Below are 20,643 nucleotides of genomic sequence, written 5' to 3'. Positions count from 1 at the left end.
CTGGTGCGTCACCAGACACTACCGCCAAAACCTGCCTGCCGGGAGCTTCCTGTTCCTTCATTCACAGCCACCGGCAGCAGGTCTTCATGTTTCAGCCCATCTATGTACCACAGCCTCCATCGCTGCAGCATCCTACGAACAGTCGCCGTGCCTCGCTCGGGGCCTGCCTGGCATTTCCCAGTGACGGGAGACAGATCCAGCTCGGCTCCCAGGCCAGCGCTGCCTTGAACATGAAAGAAGGGGCCTAGGGTGACAGAGAAGTGTGCTTTTCCTCAGCACGCCTGACCGCGGGTGACATTAGCCATGCAGAGCTGCACGTTCCTCCTGGGGGTCGGGGGTGGGGGGGGGGAACGGGGAGCAAGCCGGCTCACCGTGTGCTGACTCCAACATGATTTTTGATATGGGTGCCTGCAATTAACCTCCTTTATTGACTTTACACAGGGAGGTGTGGAGAAGGGCCCCGTGGCGGTCTTGGCGGATCCTGTGTAGCTGGCAAAGGCCAAAGAGCCTCGCGCGCGCATGCTTTCCACTTCCCACTGTCGAAGACGTGAATGGGCCCTTTGTCTTCCAATCGCGTTTCAAGTCTTTACAAGTTCAATATGAAATGAAAGGCAGAGTTCGGCTTACAGATCTGTGCAGTCGACCCCGCAGCACATCTGTCTCATTTTATCGCAGCTCTTAGAGGTCACGTTGGGCGGTGCCAGGAGGAGAACCACAAAGGACCACAGGAGAGCCTGCATGGAGGCACCTCCCTGTGTCCCTGCAAGGGCTGGCCTGGGGTGGTCCTCAAAGGATGCCACCAGGACATCAGCCGACCTAGCTCGGCTACTCTCAGCCCACCGGCATGAGTCCCGGGTCTCCTAAAGAGTCGTTCTAGAAGGCGGCTGATTACAAGTCATTCACAGGCTCTGTACCTGTGTCCACCCATAATAACTTTTCTCTTGCTACCACAAAGGTTCCAAGCCTTTTCTGGCCCATAGAGCAGCAGCATTGAATTGATACAGAGCAAAGACAATTGATAGTTGGGAATCTCTGTTCACCAAGGATGTGTTGGTCTGTGCTAGGGATGGGAGTAGGGGCTAAGGTGTTGACTCATTTAAAAATGTCAACACATTTGTGCCATCCTTCCAGACTTGAGAATAAGTAGAGAATATGGTTCACCTAGGTGTAAAAGAAATTTAAAAAGCAGTTGTCTCGACATGCAGTTGATGCCAAGTCATGGCAACCCCAAGTCCGTATGTACAGAAGTGGGCTCCATGAGGTTTTCCAATGGTTTCGTACCATAGGAAGCCAGTCTGTGACATCAGTGACCAGGCCTCTCTTCTGCCATATCTCTTTTCTAACCTCCAACCTTCCAGCCTTTCAGTTCACAGCCAAGGGCATTAACCATTTGCACCACCTGGGGAACGCTGGTGGCACTGCTAACCACAGAGTCAGTGGGTCCAACCCACTGCTCTCTCCACCGGCAAATAGAGGCCACCCTGCTCCTGTAAAGATTCACAAGCTCAGAAACCCTGCATAGGGTCGCTGGGAGTCAGGATCGACTCAATGGTGTTGGGTGTGTGGTTGTTTTTAGGGCCTCCTTTATAAAGAATAAGTCGTAGAAAGATGGGAAGAGAAACATAGAAATTGGACTCGAGGGATGGGAAGCCAGTAACATTTTAAACGGGAATCCAGGAAATGCGTGATCAAACAGCAAAGGCATTTACTGACTTGGACTAGAGAGCAATCCGGCTTTAAATCTCACTAACCTCATGAGCATTTCATTTATCTAAGAAAGCCACAAAAATCACATTCCAAGAAAGTTTCATGCTGCATTATACTGAGAGAGCAAAAGCAACACATGCTATGACCCATAATTGTTAATAATGATGGTGATAAAAAATGAGCAAGTATTTATCAAGCAGGAGCCCTGGTTACACAGGCTACTGGGTCCGCCATTCAAATGCACCAGCTACTCCTGGGGAGGCAGATGCGGCGGTCTGCTCCCATAAAGATGGATTCCTTCTGAAACCCTATGGAACCCTTCTTTGGTCTTATAGAGCTTCTGTAACTAGGAATTGATCATGGCAATGGGTTTGGGGTCTGTTTATAAAGTAAAGCTGTGCTAGGGTGGTGTTAAACTCTTTATGTGTTAGCTCACTTAACCCTCACAATAAGAAACTCAACAAATATTTGGTGGAAGAATATCATGAGTGAGACTAAGAGCACTTAAGAAATTTGCCCAAGGTACCTAACTGAACAAGTGCTGGAGAGGGGATTCAAATCTAGGGCTCTCTGACCTCAGTGCCAGGGCTGTTAATCAACATATCGCTGGATTTTCATTCTGGATGTAATGAGTACTGTGGCATGGCGGACCCAGATTCCCTGTCCTTCTCCCAGCTGCCAGGTATTCCTGTGGGTGGGCCTACACTTAGACTTTTGATGGCTCACAGCTGAGTTGCTTCTTGAAAAGACCCCATTCTTCAAAGGTTGCTTTCCCTCTTGGGAAGTCTATAACCAGTACCTGGTAGAAGGCAAGGTGGAAAGGCCCCACCCCATGCTTCAGTTCAGGGCCCCCCGTAGGGCTAGCCCAGCTCTGGAGTTCCCATTAGGATTTGCTAAGTGCTCTAGGACAACTGTATCACAGTTCAACCTCTCTCTCTGCCCAGGCCTGCTTTTCTCCTTCCCTCGTGAAACCGCCCTCCAACAAACAGCCTGCCCACCACCTGCCACCTCAGGGGCTCGGTCGTGGGAAACCTGAAGGTGATGGTTAATTTTGTCAACTTGGTTAAATGGCAGAGTGAAGACAGTTGGTCAAATCAATATTGTTCGGAAGACTTTCATATGTGGTTAAGACTTAAATCAGTGACCTTAAGTAAAAATTATTGTCCATGGGCCTCACCCAATCAGTTGAGGGTCTTTTTTTTTTTTTTACAAGACAAAAATTTTAATGAAATTTGGTTACTGGGCATGTAATAACCCACAGGGCTAAATAGTTTACACAGGATTGTAATAGAAATTTAAATTAGATGCTGCAGTAATGTTACATATTGTCATCATCAGACTCATCTTCCTCCTTCAAAGATTCCTTAGCATATTTCTCTGCTTCTTCCCTTAAATCTTTCGGTACAATTTCATGTCTTCCTTTGGTTAATTCACCAACCCAGCTGAGTTCTAGTTCAAAAGCTTTATCCTTAACTTCATCATGCACTATGTAGATTATTTTTGCAACTTCTTTAACAACATCACGGCATGTCATTTCCTTCATCTGAAGCTTCTCAATTTCTGTTTTTGCAGCTTGCCTTGCTTTACCAATAGCACAACCCCAATAACCGTAAGAAACACCTGATGGGTCAATCATGTAGAGCTGTGCACCATCATTCGCACTGTACGACCCTAACATAAAACTGCAGCCAAAAGGTCTGACAGCACTGTAGAGTGTATATGCATGTACATACATGGCCACTCTGTCTGCAAGATGCTTAAGCGGAATGTTATAGCCAAAGTTTGATCTGAAGTTGGAAGCTTCTTCTCTTGCTATGTCTGCTAAAGAACGAGCATCTGCCAACAAGCCAGCAACTGCCATTCCAACATGCCGGTCCACATTAACAAGCCGTTTGTTGGAACCTTCTTCATAGAGTTTAGAGAGGACTAATTTCTCTACCCCAAAGACGACACCATCTTTACACCGGATTCCAATAGCTGTGCTACTATTTTCCACAGCCTTCATAGCATATTCCACTGGAAAAACTCTTCCATCAGGTGAGAATGTAGAGGCTGATGGGTCATACCCGATCCCGACAGAGCTCATCGTGCTGAACGCAACTGGCACCCTGACGGCTTCCAGTTGAGGGTCTTAATAGCCAAAGCTGGAATTTCCTGCCGAGATTTCAAATCTCCTCATCTGACCAAGGACTTAGCTGCCTCTACAATCATGTGGCCCCATTTTATTTTTTAATAAATATTTCATATAGATAGATAGACAGACAGACAGACAGATAGATAGATAGATAGACAGACAGATAGTAGATGTTATAGAGGTAGAGATCTTACTCTGATTTTCAGTAGGGAAGGCTTTGCGAGGAAAGTCACATGAAATATAGCCACAAGATCTTATTGGTTCTGTTTCTGGAGAATCTTGACCCAAAGACATTGACATCTACATAGATCTGCTTTGGCTAGCTATTTCATTCACTTGATCACTAACAGACAGGGGGCGACTGCACTCCAGGTATGTGCTTGGTTACTTCTGTTGAGAATCGCCTGTTCATAACCTTTGCGCATTTTCTATTGATTGGTTCTCAAATTTATAAGAGGTCGTTTACACATTCTGGATACCATTCTTGTGTTGATTATATGTGTAGAATATGTATGCTTCCAACATGTCTCATCTTTTAACTTGATGCTCTCTCTTTTTCTCTACAGAAGTTTTACTTTGTAATTGTCAAACATGGCTCTCCCATATCGATACTTTCAGTGTCTTTACTAGCAAAGTCTTCCTTATGAAAATCAGAGAAATCCACATTAAAGCAACATGAGATCGAATTTCACACTGACTGGCTGATTCGAATTTTCAATCTGATGATAACCAGTGTGGATATGGAAAAGCAAGAGCCAGTTGGAATATAAATGTGTGCAATGTGCAAAGCAATTTAATAAAGCCTAACCAACTGAATATGGTCACACCGATGATCCTGGGATTCTACTTCTGGGTATAATTCCTAGAAAAAGTCTCATATATAGGTAAGAGAAGGCTTATATAGCAACTTGATAACAACATTGTTTATAGGCACAGTGGAATAGAAACAAAATAAATGTCCATCCAAAGGGATAGGTAAGAAACCATGGGATGATTGTACAATAATCTCTGCCTAGCTCTATATACTTCTGTATTAAAATAGTTTTTTTACCATGTAATTCATGTACCATGACTCAATGGTATAAGCATATATGAAGAACTGTGCAATCATGACCACAATCAATTTTAAGACATTTCCTTCATACTTGTATCCATTATTATTAGCTCCCCAGCATCCTCTAACCTTCCCTGCCATAACCCTTAGACACTATTAATCTGGTTACTATCTCTATAAGCTTACCTATTCTGGACTTCCTATAGAGAAAACCATACAAAAACAACAACAACCAAATAAACACACAAAAATCTCAATCCAAAACAAAGCATAAGGTAACAAAAATAGAACAAATTAAAAATGGGTTGGAAGGGAAAACAAATGATAGCATGTAAAAATTTAACCTAACTATATCTGCAATAACCAGAGCCCTGCTGGCACAGAGGTTATGTGTTGGGATGTGATCCACAAGGTCAAGCAGTTCAAAACCACCAGTGTGGTCAAGGGGAGAAAGACTGAGCTTGCTACTTCTATAAAGAGTCACCGTCTTTTAAACCCAGAGGGGCATCAACTCAATGGCAGTTAATTTGCATTTGAAAATATCTGTAGTAATCTATTTTCCAATGCATTCTGTCTGAGGGCAAGACTATGCACATTTCTAATCAATGGTCTGAGGGAATTCGATAGAGGCTTAATCTATGCAGGCTCTCTGAAAATGGAATTGGGGCTTTCACTGTCATCCATAGCCTTATACATACTGGGTGCTCAGAATTTAAACTCAAATACAATTTCATCTTCTGATCTTGGATCTTATTGTTTACAATCTTTGGCTCACACAGGTTGGTGTGCTCCTTCCCGGTGGACACCTCACTTAGATGGCTACTTGTTTTAAGACAAACCTTTAAGAACCCAGACATTAATCCTTCTGATAGTTGGGCACCACCTGAGTTCTTCACCACACTTTGTGATAGCACCCATATCTTCAGTGATTACATCATGAGGGCAAGTATTAATCAGGACCAGTTCATAACTAATTGTTCTTAGGTTAGGACCTACAATCAACTGTAAGCTCAAAGTCCATTTGTTAGCTCCATACACTTCTGAAGATAGTATTTCCATTGCTCTAATTATCCATTGAAGAATTCTTCACTCTTGAATTTATACCACATCATGTTCCTTTTCAATGCTCTCTGAGCTTAAGAGCAAAAAGAAACTTGAAGGGTCAAGATCGGGGCTGTGGGGTAGTGTTTCCAAACAAACTTCTTGTAAAGAGCCCTTACTACTCTGGAAGAATGTGCAGGTGCATGATGGAAGAAAAAAATTCCTTAATGTTCTTGATGTTTTCCTCATAAATGAAGTTGTCTGTTGTGTTTTTTTTTTTTTAAAAAAAGGCTTCATCATAAGCCCCTTTGGTCATCCTGTGTCCTTTGCAAAAATGAAGATTTAATCCTTTGGAATCTTCAAAAATAATCACCGTAATCTTCTGAGCTAACCTCTCTGCCTTGACTTTAATTGACATAGCAAACCTGCTCAGAATCCACTGTTTTGATGGAATCTTGTTCTCTGGATCATATTACTAAATCTAAGATTTGTCTCTGGTTATAGTTTGTTCCATAAAATTGTCTTCATCAATTTTGGAGGGGCTGTGGTGAGATAAGAACCCTTGTCCACTGCTGGTGGACCTGTAGGTATGTACAGCCATTATGGAAATTGATTTGGCAATATCTAAAACAGATGGAAATTTAACTACCATATGACCCAGCAATCCCCCTTCTAGGCATAAACCCAGAAGAGGCAAGAAATGAACCATAACCAAACATCTGTGCTCCAATGTTCATCGTGGCACAGCTCACAATTGGAAGGAGTTGGAAACAACCCAAATTTCCACCAATGGATGAATGGATAAAAAAACTGTGGTACATCCATACAATGGAGTACTACGCATCCCTAAAAAGTAGCGATGAGCGCATGAAGCACATTGCCGCATGTGCTTGAAGACTGGAGGAAATCATGCTAAGCAAAGTAAGCCAAGCACAACAGGACAAGTACAACATGCGTCCACTGAGGTAAGATTAAAAAATGGGGCATAGGGGATAAGCTACTATGTACATACATTCCGGGGGTGAGGCCCAGGTGCTATGTATGGCAGGGGCCAAACCCAAGCCAGGGATACATATGGCAGCCAACTAAATAGGAGGAGGAAAGAAAGAGGTGGGGGAAGTACATGGGTAGGAGGGGAGCAGGGCACTGGAGGGTATTGTTTATATCTCCACGGGAGAGGGAAAGATAGACCAGGCTTCAACCTGGTGCACCAAGATATAAATACAATGTACCGGTATGTAACAGGAAACCAATAGAGAGGTCTGTGAGGTTGGCCCCAATCCTAACTATGTAGAATTCCCCACTCCCCACCCCACCCCCCACCGCAGAAGAAGACACTTCAGAGGACAGCACTGAAGCTACAGCTTGTGGAGAGGGGCACATCTGTTTACAGCACACAGGGGAAACGAAGAGGGAAGGAGAGTGAGTGGAACACATCCTGAACCACCAAGCCCCGAGGACAATTCTCCTGCTTAGAGGAGACAATGCACAGAAAGGACCATAGGGCTGGCCCCACCACTAGACACGATGTCCCTCACTGAACCAAAGCACTATGGCGGACAACACTAGAGACATAGTGCAGGAATTGTGCCCAATCTGACCCCATCACACTGAGGCAAAACACTAAGGGCACACAACAGCAGCAAGGGGAGCAAAGAAGTCCCCTGGGAATACCAAAAATAGACTTTGGGGACAGAGTGAGGCACCCCATCAGACTCAACTGGAAAACATTCCTAAACATCAAAAAGTAGACCTGGAATTATTTGTAGGCTTTTCTTTTGTCATTGGCTTTCTTTTTGTTGTTGTTATTTTTGTTTGGGGGTGTTTTATTGCTGTTGTTATTGTTTTGTTGGTTTTGTCTTCCTTTGTTGTTTTGCTTAGCTTTGCCTGGATTTTACGCTTATAAATGTCTCTGCATATCTATCTAGATGAGAATTCGGAGAAGAAAACAATGGGACCAATGGTTCCAAGGGAGACATGGGAGAAAGGGAGGTGGGAGATAAAAAGCGGGGAATCAACCAGCCCAGAGACAATGGAACAATAGTGAACTAAATTCAATGGAGAGAAGGATATAGGAGGTCTAGTGGGGCTTAATCAAGGACACTGTATCAACAAGGAATTACTGAATCCAAATGAAGGCCTAACATGATAGTGGGTCAAGAGGAAAGCAAAAGGAAATAGAGGAAAGAAATAGGAGGCAAAGGACATTTATAGAGGTCTAAATACAGGCATGTATATGTAAATATATTTATATATAATCATAGGGAAATCAATCTATGTACTTATATTTATATGTTAAGTATTAAGGGAGCAGATGGACATTGGGCCTCAACTCAAATACTCCTTCAATGCAAGAACACTGTGTTCTAATAATCTGTCATTCTGTGAAGCTCACCTTCCAGACATGATCACCGAAGACAAAATGGGTGCATAAGCAAATGTGATGAAGAAAGCTGATGGTGCCCAGCTATCAAAAGATAAAGTGTCTGGGATCTTAAAGCCTTGAAGATAAACAAGCGGCCATCTAGCTCAGAAGCAACAAAGTCCACATGGAAGAAGCACACCAGCCTGTGTGATCAATCAGGGGGTGTCAATGGAATCAGGTATCAGCCATCTAAGACCCTGAACAAAATCATACCAATGTGAATGGGGCAGGGCGTGGAGGGTGGGGCACAGAGTAGAGACCCAAAGCCCATCTGTAGACAATTTGATATCCCCTTAAAGAAGCGTCCCAAAGAAGAGACGAGCCAGTCAGGGTGCAGTCTAGCACGGACGAAACATACGACTTTCCTCTAGTTCTTTAATGCTTCCTCTCCCCCACTATCATGACTTCAATTCTACCTTACACATCTGACTAGACCAGAACATGCACACTGCTACAGATAAGAGCCTGCAACACAGGGAATCCAGGACAGATAAACCCTTCAGGACCAATAGTGATAATAGGTATAACAGAAGGAAAAGGGGAAGGTGGGGGGAGAAAGAGGGAATCGATCACAAGGATTGACATATAACCCCCTCGCAGGGGGATGAACAACAGATGATGTAAGATATGATAATAATAAGCTATAATTTATCAAGGGTTTCTGAGGGATGGAAGGGAAGGGAGGATTGAGGAGGGAGGGGAAAATGAGGAGCTGATACCAAGGACTCAAGTAGAAAGAAAATGCTTTGAAAATGACGATGGCAACATATTTACATAAGTACTTGAAACAATGGATGAATGTGTGGATTGTGATAAGAGCTGTAAGAGGCCCCAATAAAAATATTTTTTAAAAAAGAAATATAAACTGATAAAATTTAACATCTCGTCATTTAATTTCCCCTGTGATCTGTTTTAAAATTATTCTAGTTTTTAATATTTTATGCTTTCTTTTCAAATGAGTTTTTTACTTGTTATTGTCATTTGTGTTTTAAAATGTTTTTCTGTACATGAAATCCGGGATTGGTAAATATATAGAGGCGGTTCCTAGATTAATAATTCCTTGAGGGGATGATAAGAGAGGTTGGGGGAAATGGGGAGCAAATAATGATGAGTACAAGAATGAAGGAAATGTTCTAAAACTGATTGTGGTGGTGACTGTACAACTCTTCTTGATGTGATTGAACTATTGAATTCTATGATATGTAAATTATATACCAATAAAACTGTTAAAAGAAAAAAAATTTTTTAAGGTGGAAGAGATGGAGAGGAAAGGAGAGAAACTTGAAGAGCAACATGTAGACTCTTAAGCTCCATCTTCCCTTTGGCCCTACAGAGCAGACAAGTCCCTAATATCTGTTAGAATAAAGAAAAACCTCAGTCAGTAGCCTAGCCCCTCTGTCTTTGACCCTGACTTGATCTATGCCAAGGGGGCCTGAGATGAATGTGTATGGGCACCCCAGTCCTCATGTCTACACCACATCACATGTCTACAAAACATCATTAAACAGTGGTCACCAAGACACCCCTCAGAAGGATAGACCAGCAAAGAGCCCTGCTCACGCCCTGGAAGCAGAATAGGGGTCATTTGGGCAGGAATTCAATAGTCCGGGATATTTAGGTCATAGGAGTTAGACATAACTCTGGTGAGCATTTCTTCTAAGCCCCAAGAATGTTTTGCCCTGTGAGTTAGGGGTGCCAACAGAAGGTGTGAGGGTTGGGGACAAGGACCTGATCTAAGCGTAGCACTGCTCCATTGCCAGTGCAGGGGCAGATGTGTAGTCTGTGCCTGTCCCCACACGGGTCAACAGGAAGATGGTGGAGAACTCCGGCTGGACAGTAGCAAAAGGATGGATATCCCAATACACAAGTCACTCCTTAGCTCTGCATACTTCTCTATCAACAAAGGTGAATGACTCTGTTGATCATTCACTCAGTAACAGTCTGACCTGGAAAGGTAATCGTTATCTCCTCTGGGGGCCAGCTCTAGACCCCTGAACCAGTCCTCCCGGGCCTAACCTTCCACGGGAATTGCTGACCCATTCAAAGTCAGCAATTCCTGTGCTTATACGTGAACCTGTCGCCTACGTAACAGAAACTGGAAATCTCAGTGCAATCCAGACTAATGTGAGCAAATAAAGGAAAGAAAATGCCAGAGTCGTTTTCAAATTTAAAACCTGAGATGAATAAGCATAATATAGTAGTAACTATTACTGGTTTAGGAGCCCTGTTGGTGTAGTTGGTATGCATTGGGTTGTTAACTGCAAGGTCAGCAGTTCAAAACCACTAGCCACCCAGTGAGAGAAAAATGAGGTTTTCTACCTCAACATCAAGAGCTGCAGTCTAGGAAACTCACAGGGACTGTTCTGCTCTGTCCTACAGGGTCGACATGAGACAAAATTGCCCAATGGCAATGAGTTTGATTTTTCAGTGTATTACCAGTTTAATGCACTACTTAGATGTTAGAAAGACAATTTAAAGGTAAAAAGAAAAGAAATGGAAAAATCATGTCTATCTTGACACATATAAAACTACTAACCACAGAAATAGATATATGAAATGATCAGGCATGTTGTTTCAGGTTTGTTTCTTCAGAAGAGAAGCTGACCAGGAAACCAGATTGCAACACTGGGAGGACACATTTGGAAATTTAACATAACCTTGTGATTTTATAGAGAGATAGAGATATTTGCTGTTTTATATGTCTATGTATATAGACTGGACTTTTTCCCAAAGAGTCATGGGTACTCAAGATACCAACATCACAATTTTTCTGTGCCGATTAAATGGATTATTTTCTATCATCACAGTATCTTGCGCTTTAAAGCTACGAGAAATGTGTTAGCAAAGACTCTTTGATGTCGCTTATTCCACAACATAAATCAAGGCTGGTTAAACGCTCAAGAAACAGAGATGGTGATACAAGTAATTTTACAATTTGCCATGCACAGTAGTAAGAAAAACAGGAAGGAGGTGTTTATTAGTAGTCCCAAATATACCAGCCAAAATACAGCTCCCCATGGAGTCTGGGTTGTTCAAAACACAGCAAAGCCTAGAATTCCTAAGATTATAAAAGGGTAATTAATCACAAGCAGTATTCACAGACCAGTGATTTGGAAACTACCTTCTTATTGAAGATCTGCACCAAGAACAAACTTCAAAGCTAAATTAATTGATCTCAGATTCACTGCGCCTGGTCAATAAACCCTCCCAAAACATGTTACTTTCAGGCCTCCCCTCGACAGTGTATCTTTATTACGTAACCGTGCTAGACAGTGTATTAAATAGTCATCTTTCACCTAACTCGGTTAGTATTTTATTGCCTCCCCCCATGAGCTACTTGTATAAAGAACACCACCTCTTAGTGCTAATCTGTAAATTACATTTAAAAAAATCACACGTGTTGTTTCAGGCTGGTTTCAAAGGAAGACAAGCTCTAGATTCAAAACCAGGGGGCAGGGGCTGGGGGGGACCCCTTAGAAATCATAACCTGTGCCTTTCAAAATGTTGTCTGAGAGAGCTCTTTAAATATATGTCCCAACTATTCCTGAAATAAGGGGGAAAGGCCTTTCATTTTAGTGGCAATGGGTCAAGAGCACATTTTTTAAAATAAATAAATAAATGTGCCCTAAATACACTTCACTTATTGCAGGAGTCATTTGAGGGGGTTAAGTACAAACTCCGATGTGATCTCATCAACTATTTGCTTACATCCGGTGAGACTGGAAATTAGCTAATTATACATATTGGGAACTTCTGGCAGGACTGATTATTTGTGAGAGTAACCACGGACAAATCCCTTAACTGCTCTGTAACTTGGTTTCTACCCCTGTAGACTAGGGGATGTAGATGTCTGACTCTACTACTTCAGAATCCCTTAGGGTGGCTGTGATGACTTCGATGTCGGTGAAGCGTCATTAGCTCCTCGGAGGGTACCCACTTTGGGAGCCCAAAGGGCAGTAAGTTAACCAATCTGTCTCCGTGGTGGAAACAGAAGAGATTACATAAGGGAGTCTATCTGTGTATTTATCTGGACTGGTCTAACGTACATTTTTGGATCTCTGTTTTTACAATGGTTTAGGGCTCAGTTGCTAACAGAAAGGTTAATGGTTTGGGCCCACCAATGATCCCACAGAAATCAAAAAGACTGGGTGATTCACCCTAGTAAAGGTTCTCACTGCCACCAAGTCAATTCAGACACATAGTGACCTCATAGGACAAGAAACAAAAAACCACTTCTGAGAGTTTCTAAAACTGCAAATCTTCATTGAAGTAGAAAGCCTCATCTTTCTCCCATGGAATGGCTGGTGGTTTCGAACTGCTGACCTTGTGGTTTGCAGCCCAACTTTGTAACCCACTATGCCACCAATAAGGATTTCAGCCTAAGAAGTCCTATGAAGACGTTCTACTCTGTTGTCCAGGGTTGCGATGAGTCGGGAGGAACGCAGCAGCTCAGAAGCACATAGCAACCGACCCATCCATCTTCTGTAGGACCAGGTGTCCTTGTGAGAATAGATTTACCAAGAGCAAGTGGGAGGGAACATTAACAACAAAAACAAAACCAAACAAAAGACAGCTCCAGCATAGGTAAAGGTGAGAAATGACCAATTAAAGGCCAACTAAAGACAAATTAGCTCTTGGACCCTCCTCACAGGAAAGCGGGTTGCCAGCTTGGTTATCACTTGAGTGTCACTGTCAGTAGGCTGACCGGTCATAATCCTTCTGAGAAAGAGAAGAAGAAAGGGAGAGGGATGGAGACGGGAGAGAGGAAGAGAGGAATGTGCTGGCATTTTTCTCCCTCCTCTGCTCAGACAAGCAGGAGACAGTGTGTGAGGATGGCTGGTTTCACACTTATTATTTCCTCCCCGCACTCGCCAGAGGGTCACAGAGTCCCAAGTGACTACGTTGTGGACAATGTAATGTGGCAGAAGGAAACACTGCCACTCCCAGGCCTGGCTCTAAATGTCTTGGACCAGCGTCTCTCTGCTTGTCTCGGCAGCAGACCTCCAGTCAGCCTAGGGAGATATGAGAGCCCCTGAAGGGAAGATCCGAGGTGCAGAAGCGCAGCTTGGAGGACACGGAGTCCGCAGAAGCCCCCTCTGAGCACCCCGTGCACATTACCAGAGCAAGACATTAATCGGGGGGGTTGTTAGCTGCAACTAGCCTCCTTACCTATACGACAGACTAGTAAACACCAACTCAGAATCAAGTTTTTCAGTCAATCAGCTTCGGCCTGAGGCACCTGGACACGTTGGCAAGAAGCCCTTCTTGTTCACTCCCTTGTTTTTCTGGCAAGCCAAGCTTCCTGCTGCCCAACTCGGTCAGTGGGGGCAGCCAGAGCCTCCTTCTGGAACTTCTGAAATACAGAAGGTCACATGTTCTCTGCAGGTCACACCCTAGAAAATCTGCTCTATACTGGCTAGGCTAAAAACTCCATTTTCCTCTTCTTACCAGGAGGATGGAAGGCGTCAGCTCCCTGCCTCTCCCCACAAGAGTTACACACATATTTTCAAGCCCAGGGTAAAGAGGCCAAATGCAAAGGTCAGATAAGGTTGCCCTTGTGATAGTCCTGAAAGACGCTCCTGGGTAATACTGATCCCCACATCGAAAGACCCAGGCAAAAGTCAAACTGGTTTTATGCACTCTGGTGAGTTAAGCATGAGCAGTAACCCTGGGGGATTTTTCAGCAGTCTCAGCTCGTGAAAGGAGGCCTGGCGGCATAGTGGTTACAAGTTGAGCTCCAATCCTCAGAGTCAGAGTTCAAACCCACCAGAAGCTCCTCCGGAGAAGCACAGGGCTTTCTACTAGTGTAAAGAATTTCGGTCTTGGAAACTCACAGGAGCAGTTCTATGCTGTCCTACAGGGTCCCTATGAGTCAGCTTCGACTCGATGGCAGTGAGTTTGGTTTGGAGCTCGTGAAAGGACTATAGATACCTGTTCTGAGATGATAGCAGAAGGTTTAAAAATTTTAAAAAAACAACTTAAAAATTAGAGTTCGAGAAAGCCTAATAATTTTTTATAGAGAACAGGTTCTTGCATATTCTCCAAGTGATATAAACCAACAGTGTTATGAAATATAAACTGCCAGTAACCCCAGAAAAGATCTGTTAGCTTTCCCTCCATTCTGCTCTAGAACTACAGTGGCAGATCTAGGCTGCATTTCCCCAGGAATATACTTGTCTGGTTCTCATAGCATTTTTTTCAAAGTAGTGGTAGCAACATTTTTCCTGTTATATTTCTCAGTGAAATTTTAAACAAAATTCTGGATTCCTGTCACTCCTAGAAGATGAGAAGACTGAGCCATCCTGGCCCCAGGGTCTCTCCCGTGCGTGACAGTCCACTGGGAGTAAGCCCCTGCAGGCCAGTGAGGCATGGAAACAAGAGTGAGGACGGGCAAGGCTGCAGTGCTTCCTTGTTTGCACAGAGTCGCTGTGGGTCTGAACTGACTGGATGGCCCCTGACATCAACAACAACAACAACATCCCATGGAGGGAGGCCCATGTTGTGTTTTCAGCATTGCTCACCACATGGGCCGTTCTGCTCATTGATGTTACCTGCCTCCCCGCTTCAGACATTTGGTAACTCCATCCCTGGGACAATAATTCCATTCATTTCTCCAGCATCCATTTTTCAGGGCATGCTTTGTTGCAACTCCTGATGGTCTCTAGGGGGATTTCTTCTCAAAAAGAAGCCAGTCTGTGGGAGAATGGACACCTGGACGTCCCTGAGGTGGCGTGTCCTCCTGCCTCTCTTGGGTGTAGAGGCAGGAACAGAGGTGAGCAGAAGGTCTCTCACTGCCCGCTGGGTCTCTTAACCTGTGTCCGCAGCTCTGTGTCACCAGTGTCGGCATCCCACCAAGGGGTGTGTGGCTTCAACCTGCTTCAGCCAGAGGAAGGAGACTCCTCTGCTTTGCTTGCTCCATAGTTGCCTCAATCCCCAGCGAGTTCGGCGGTGTTTGCGTTAGGAAGCAGTCCCTCAAAGACCAGTGAGCATCTGCCACCTGACCCAAGCCCTGGCTGGCTGCCGTGCTGTGTCTCATTGTATACTTCTCACTCCATGAGCAGTATCTGATCGAATTTCTGAAGGGGCCACCAGAACTCAAGAATGTAGAGTAATCTTTTTATTATAAGCTAAGTTGATGTTTTAATTTTTATTGTTTTGTTGGGAGGCCTTACAGATATCATAAAATGCCATAGTTCAATCACATCAAGGAATAGTGTACAATTACTGCCACATTCAGTTTCAAACATTTTCTTTTTTCTTGAACTCCTAGATATCAGCTCCCCTCTATCTACCTCCTCCCCCCTTCCCAACCCCCCCCCCCAGGAACCTTTATTTATTCATTTATTTGTTTGTTTTTGCCATATCTTACACCATCCACTATATCTATTCATATACAATTCTGTTGTGGGCTTATACAGTCATCAATGCTGTCAGCTCCCCTTCGGCTATTCACGTCCCCACCCTTCACCCACCCTCAGGGCTATAATTCTGAGGTTTGGGCTTGGAAGGGGATACCAGGGCGGGAAATCTGACCACCTTGCTCCCATCGGTGGAGGATGTCCTTGGACACTGACTTTGCTTAAAACCCGCAGCCAAGAGAAGACCAGAGCTCAGCTGTGGATCTCCCACCTGCTCGTGGGCCTCCAGCCCACAGTCACATTCTCTTGTTTTTCTGATCTTTAGTTCCACGCTGTCTGCCATCTTGCATCCGTCCGTCTGCACAAAAGCCCTGAACCTCGCCTCCATCAGGTCATATTGGGATAGGAAACTGATACCGCTTGCTTCAGTTCCAGGCGGGGAGGCACCCGGTGAAAGGGCACCGAGGGCTGCCCCCAGCACCAGCGCCTGTGGGTGAATCTTTCTGCTACTGATAGCCTCTCCTGGCTATTTTTATGTTAGTTTGTTATTGGTTTATACCTCATGCTTTGCTTTCTTAAATTTTCTTCTTCTCATTCTTTTTGCCCTCCCTCTTCCTCGTCAGTATTATGTGGTCTTCAGCTTTTAAATAAAGCCTTTCCAAGTAGAAGAGTGCTAATTTGTTAATGAATGAGTATTTCGATGTTAAACACAGGAACTCCACAAAGGCAGGAATCATTTCCTCTCCAGCCCATATGGATCCTAAATAAATGTCGGCTGAATGTGTGAATGTGACCATCTAATGGCCCATTCTAATGAAGGGGTGCATGTCTCATTAATATTTGAAAATGTCTGAGAGCATTTCACTTCCTTAAATTTCATTTCCATAAATTCTAAAACGCGAGCACTTGGAGATTTCATGGATCTAAGAATATGTTTCTGAAACTTGCCATTTGCATTTGAAGGAGTCCCAGTGGAGCGAAGGTTCCACTCTTGGCTGTTAATGGAAAGGTTGGTGGTTCAAACCTACCCAGCCCTCTGCATGAGAAAGATCTGTCTATCTGTTGCCATAACCACGGTTGCTGTTGTGTGCTGCCAAGTCAGTAACTGCTCATAATGGCCCCGTAGGACTGAGTAGAGCCATCTCCTACGAGTGCACAAGCTGACATCTTACAGGTCACAGACCAGACAGCCCTATGGGGCAGTTTCTACTCTGCCATATGGGCTTGCTATGAGTTGAAAATTCATTCCATGACACCGAAAAGAGCAACAATATGCCCCCAAATATCAAAAGGTCAGAGGGAATTCATTTGGCATCAGCTGCCAAGTCCAAGACTCAAGGCGGAAATCATCTTGTTTATGTAAAGACAGGCGCTTCCGCCCTACAACGAATTGGAAGTGAAAACTCTTTTTGTTAGCTTCATCCAAGAAAAAAACATACATTTATTTTTTGCAGGAGACCATCTATCTGAGCAGAACTTACTCGTTCAAGGAAATCCAGCAATGTCTTTCTCTGCCCTTTCACCTTAAATGGTGTCTTGATTGTGTACCTTACAAGCAATGCTAGACATCTTTGCTTTTATCTCCGTCTGTGGCTTATAGGAAGCCAGACCAGAGGCAGGGAGATGAACTCACTTGACCTCAGGCGTCATGTGACAGAATCTGCTTTGGTTCAATTGTTGTCTGGGAGTGATTGGGGGCTGGGTGTGACATAATAATATTAGCAAAAACAATGGTCATTTGGTTTATGTAGAATCTTTCTTCCTGTGATTGCAAAGCGAATTCCAAGGCTCTATACAAATGATATTAAGAAGGAACAAGCCAAAGACTTAGTCACAGTGGCTTCAGGACACCGTAGTCATTTACTCAGTAAACATGCAATGAACACCCTGTGCATGGTGCATGGGACCACAGACAGGACAATCACAATCTGCCTTCTCAGAGCCTACAACTGTTATTTCCAATGCTACTAACTTCTAATTTGGGAATTTTGTTCCTAGTGAAATAAGAATGTGGGTACTCAACCAATTCCCCTCTGCAGATAGTTTTCTGTTTAGTAGGGTTTGTCAGAGAAGGCTGAGTAGCAGCTCAGCAAGAGTTTGGTCATTTTTTAATTTTCCCCGTAGTGTTGGTCAAATATCTATGTCACATCACCATGCTGTGTAACCATCGCCAGTACACATGTCAAAAAAGCATTCGTATCGTGCCAAACAGAAGTCCTGCCCATATGCCCTGAGCACAATCATGCCCATTTCCTCTTCCTCCCAACCCCTACTGGCCGCTGGTAATCTTTGCCTGTACACATTTCTGGTTCTGAGCCTTCTTAGACGTGGGATCACACCGTATTTGTCCTTTTGAGTCTGACATGCCTCACGTGGCACAAGGTTTTCGAGGTTTATCCACGGCGCAGCATGTCTGGGGCTGACTAGTATTGCGTTGTATGGACCGCATTTTGTTTATCTGCTTGTCTGTGATGAGCACTGGAGCGGTTTCCACTTTGGAGGTTCTTGTAACTAGTACAGCCATGAACCTGATGTATAAGCGTCTGCCTGAGTCGCTGTGTATAAGTCTCTGAGGTGTCTCCATAGAAGGGGAAATGCTGGGGGCCCAATGGGAATGAGGAGGAGCCCTTGCAGGGAACGGTCCAGTGCTCAGCTATGACCAAGAGGCTGGAAGTTGGGGCTCCCCCCAGCTGCTTTACAAAAGAAAAGACCTGGCAAACTGCTCCTGTAGGGACAACAGTCTGGGCAACCCCGAGGGGCTGTTTCTTTCCTCAAGTCTGGTTGCGATGAGTGGGGCTGGATTTCCCAGCACTCGGCAAGAACTTGGCAATTCTACGTTTAACGCTTTGGGGCCTTCCAAACCGCATGCGCACCATGTGGCAATCCCACCAGCGACGGGTGAATTCCCACTGCCGCTCACTGCCACTAAATCAATTCCAACTCACAGCAATGGGTATACAGTTTCAAACTGCAGATCTTGTTGTTGTTGTTGTTAATAAATCATTTTATTGGGGGTTCTTACAACACTTCTAAAAATCCATGCATCAATTGTCTCAAGCACATTTGTACCTATGTTTCCATCATTTTTGAAACATTTTCTTTCTACGTGAGCCCTTGGCATCAGCTACTCTTTTCCCCCCTCCCCGCCCTCCCACCCTCATGAACCCTTGATAATTTATAAATTATTTTTATTTTCATATCTTACACGGCCCACTGTCACCCTTCACCAACGTTTCTGTTTTTCATCCTTTTGGGGGACAGGGACGGGGGTGGGGGTGGCTAAAGCATGAATCCTTGCCATCAGTTTCCCCTTTCTTCCCCTTCTCCCCCCACCTTGCCCCTACCTTTATGGTATCACTACTCCTGAGGAGTTTATCTGTCCTGGATTCCATGTGTCGAGAGCTCTTATCTGTACCAGTGTACATGCTCTGGTCTAGCCAGATTTGTGAGGTAGAATTGGCGTCGTGATAGGGTATGGGGGCGGGGGTGGGGGCGGGGCAGACGCATTAAAGAACTAGAGGAATGCTACATGTTCGTGTGTCTCATTGGTTCTATACTGTGCCCTGGCTGGCTTGTCCCTTCTTGTGACCCTTCTGTAAGGGGATGTCCAATTGTCTATAGCTGGTTTGGATCTCTGTTACAAGCCCCCTTGTTTACATTGAAATGGTTGTTTGTTTGGGGTCTTCTGATGCCTGATACCTGATCCGGTCAACACCTCCTGATCACATGGGTTAGTGTGCTTCTTCCATGTGGACTATGCTGCTTCTCTGCTACACGGCCGCTTGTTTAACGTCAAGACTATAAGATCCCAGATGCTATATCTTGCAATAGCCGGGCACCATCAGCTTTCTTCACCACATTAGCTTATGCTCGCATTTGGTCTTCAATGATTTTGTCAGAAAGGTGAACGTTACAGAATGCCAGTTTATTAGAACAAAGTGTTCTTGTGTAGAGGGAGTACTTGAGTAGAAGCCAATGTCCATCTGCTACTTTGATACTTAAACTATAAATATATGTACATAGATCTATATCCCGATTGTTATATATTAGTATATTTACATATGCACATGCCTATGTTTATACAGTGTCTTTTGCCTACTAGTTCTTTCTTCTATTTCCCTTTACTTTCCTCCTGTCCCTCTCTCATCCCACTATCATGTTCAACCTTCATACGGCTCTCTGTACTTCCTCTCAACTACAATGTACTTGATTATAACCCACCAGGCATTCTATGCCCTCGTTGCCATAAATTTTAGATCCCCTGCTTTTCCCTTGGTCCTGGGTTTGAAACTGCAAATCTTTACAAAAGAAGCTGGTGGTTTTGAACTGTCAACCTTGCAATTTGTACCCCAAAGTTTATCCCACCACAGTACCAGAGCAATGAATGGGGGTTTCAATTTCCCTACATCCTCTATGGTTGCTCATTTCTCTATGATAATAACCATCATTGTTGTTGTTGTTGTTGTTGTGAGATGTCATCGGGTCAGTTCTGACTCATAGTGATCCTATGTACAACAGAATAAAGCACTGTCCAGTCCTGCACCATCCTCACGGTTGTTATATGTGAACCCATTGCTGTAGCCACTGTGCCAGTCCTCCTCACCAAAGGCCAGCTACTTTACCTAGCATAGTGCCTTGCTGCAGGGACGGATGGCCCCTGGGAGCACATACGAAGTACAGGAGACAAAGCTTCAACAACCTCCCCTCTAAGGCTCTTCTGACTGTTCCTCTTCTTCCAGGGTAGTGGATATGAAGTAGTGTTTTAATGTGATTTTGATTTACATTTCCTTAATGACAAATGATGCTGAGCATTATGTCCTATGCTCTCACATTCATTTCCATATCTTCTTTGGAAAAATGTCCACTTAATTCCTTTCCCCATATTAATTAGGAGGTTTGTCTTTTTTATTTTTTATAGCATGGT

General features: G+C 44.1%; 1 pseudogene; it reads right to left on the bottom strand.

Moving 5' to 3' along the window:
* Window positions 1-2,901: 2,901 nt before the first annotated feature.
* LOC142425394 (proteasome subunit alpha type-3 pseudogene) lies at window positions 2,902-3,819 on the bottom strand (annotated as a pseudogene).
* Window positions 3,820-20,643: the final 16,824 nt, after the last annotated feature.

The sequence above is a fragment of the Tenrec ecaudatus genome, chromosome 14 (genome assembly GCF_050624435.1).
Source record: "Tenrec ecaudatus isolate mTenEca1 chromosome 14, mTenEca1.hap1, whole genome shotgun sequence".
NCBI classification, from domain to species: domain Eukaryota; kingdom Metazoa; phylum Chordata; class Mammalia; order Afrosoricida; family Tenrecidae; genus Tenrec; species Tenrec ecaudatus.
Note: the sequence above shows the minus strand (reverse complement) of the source record. Positions and strands in the feature narration are given on the sequence as shown.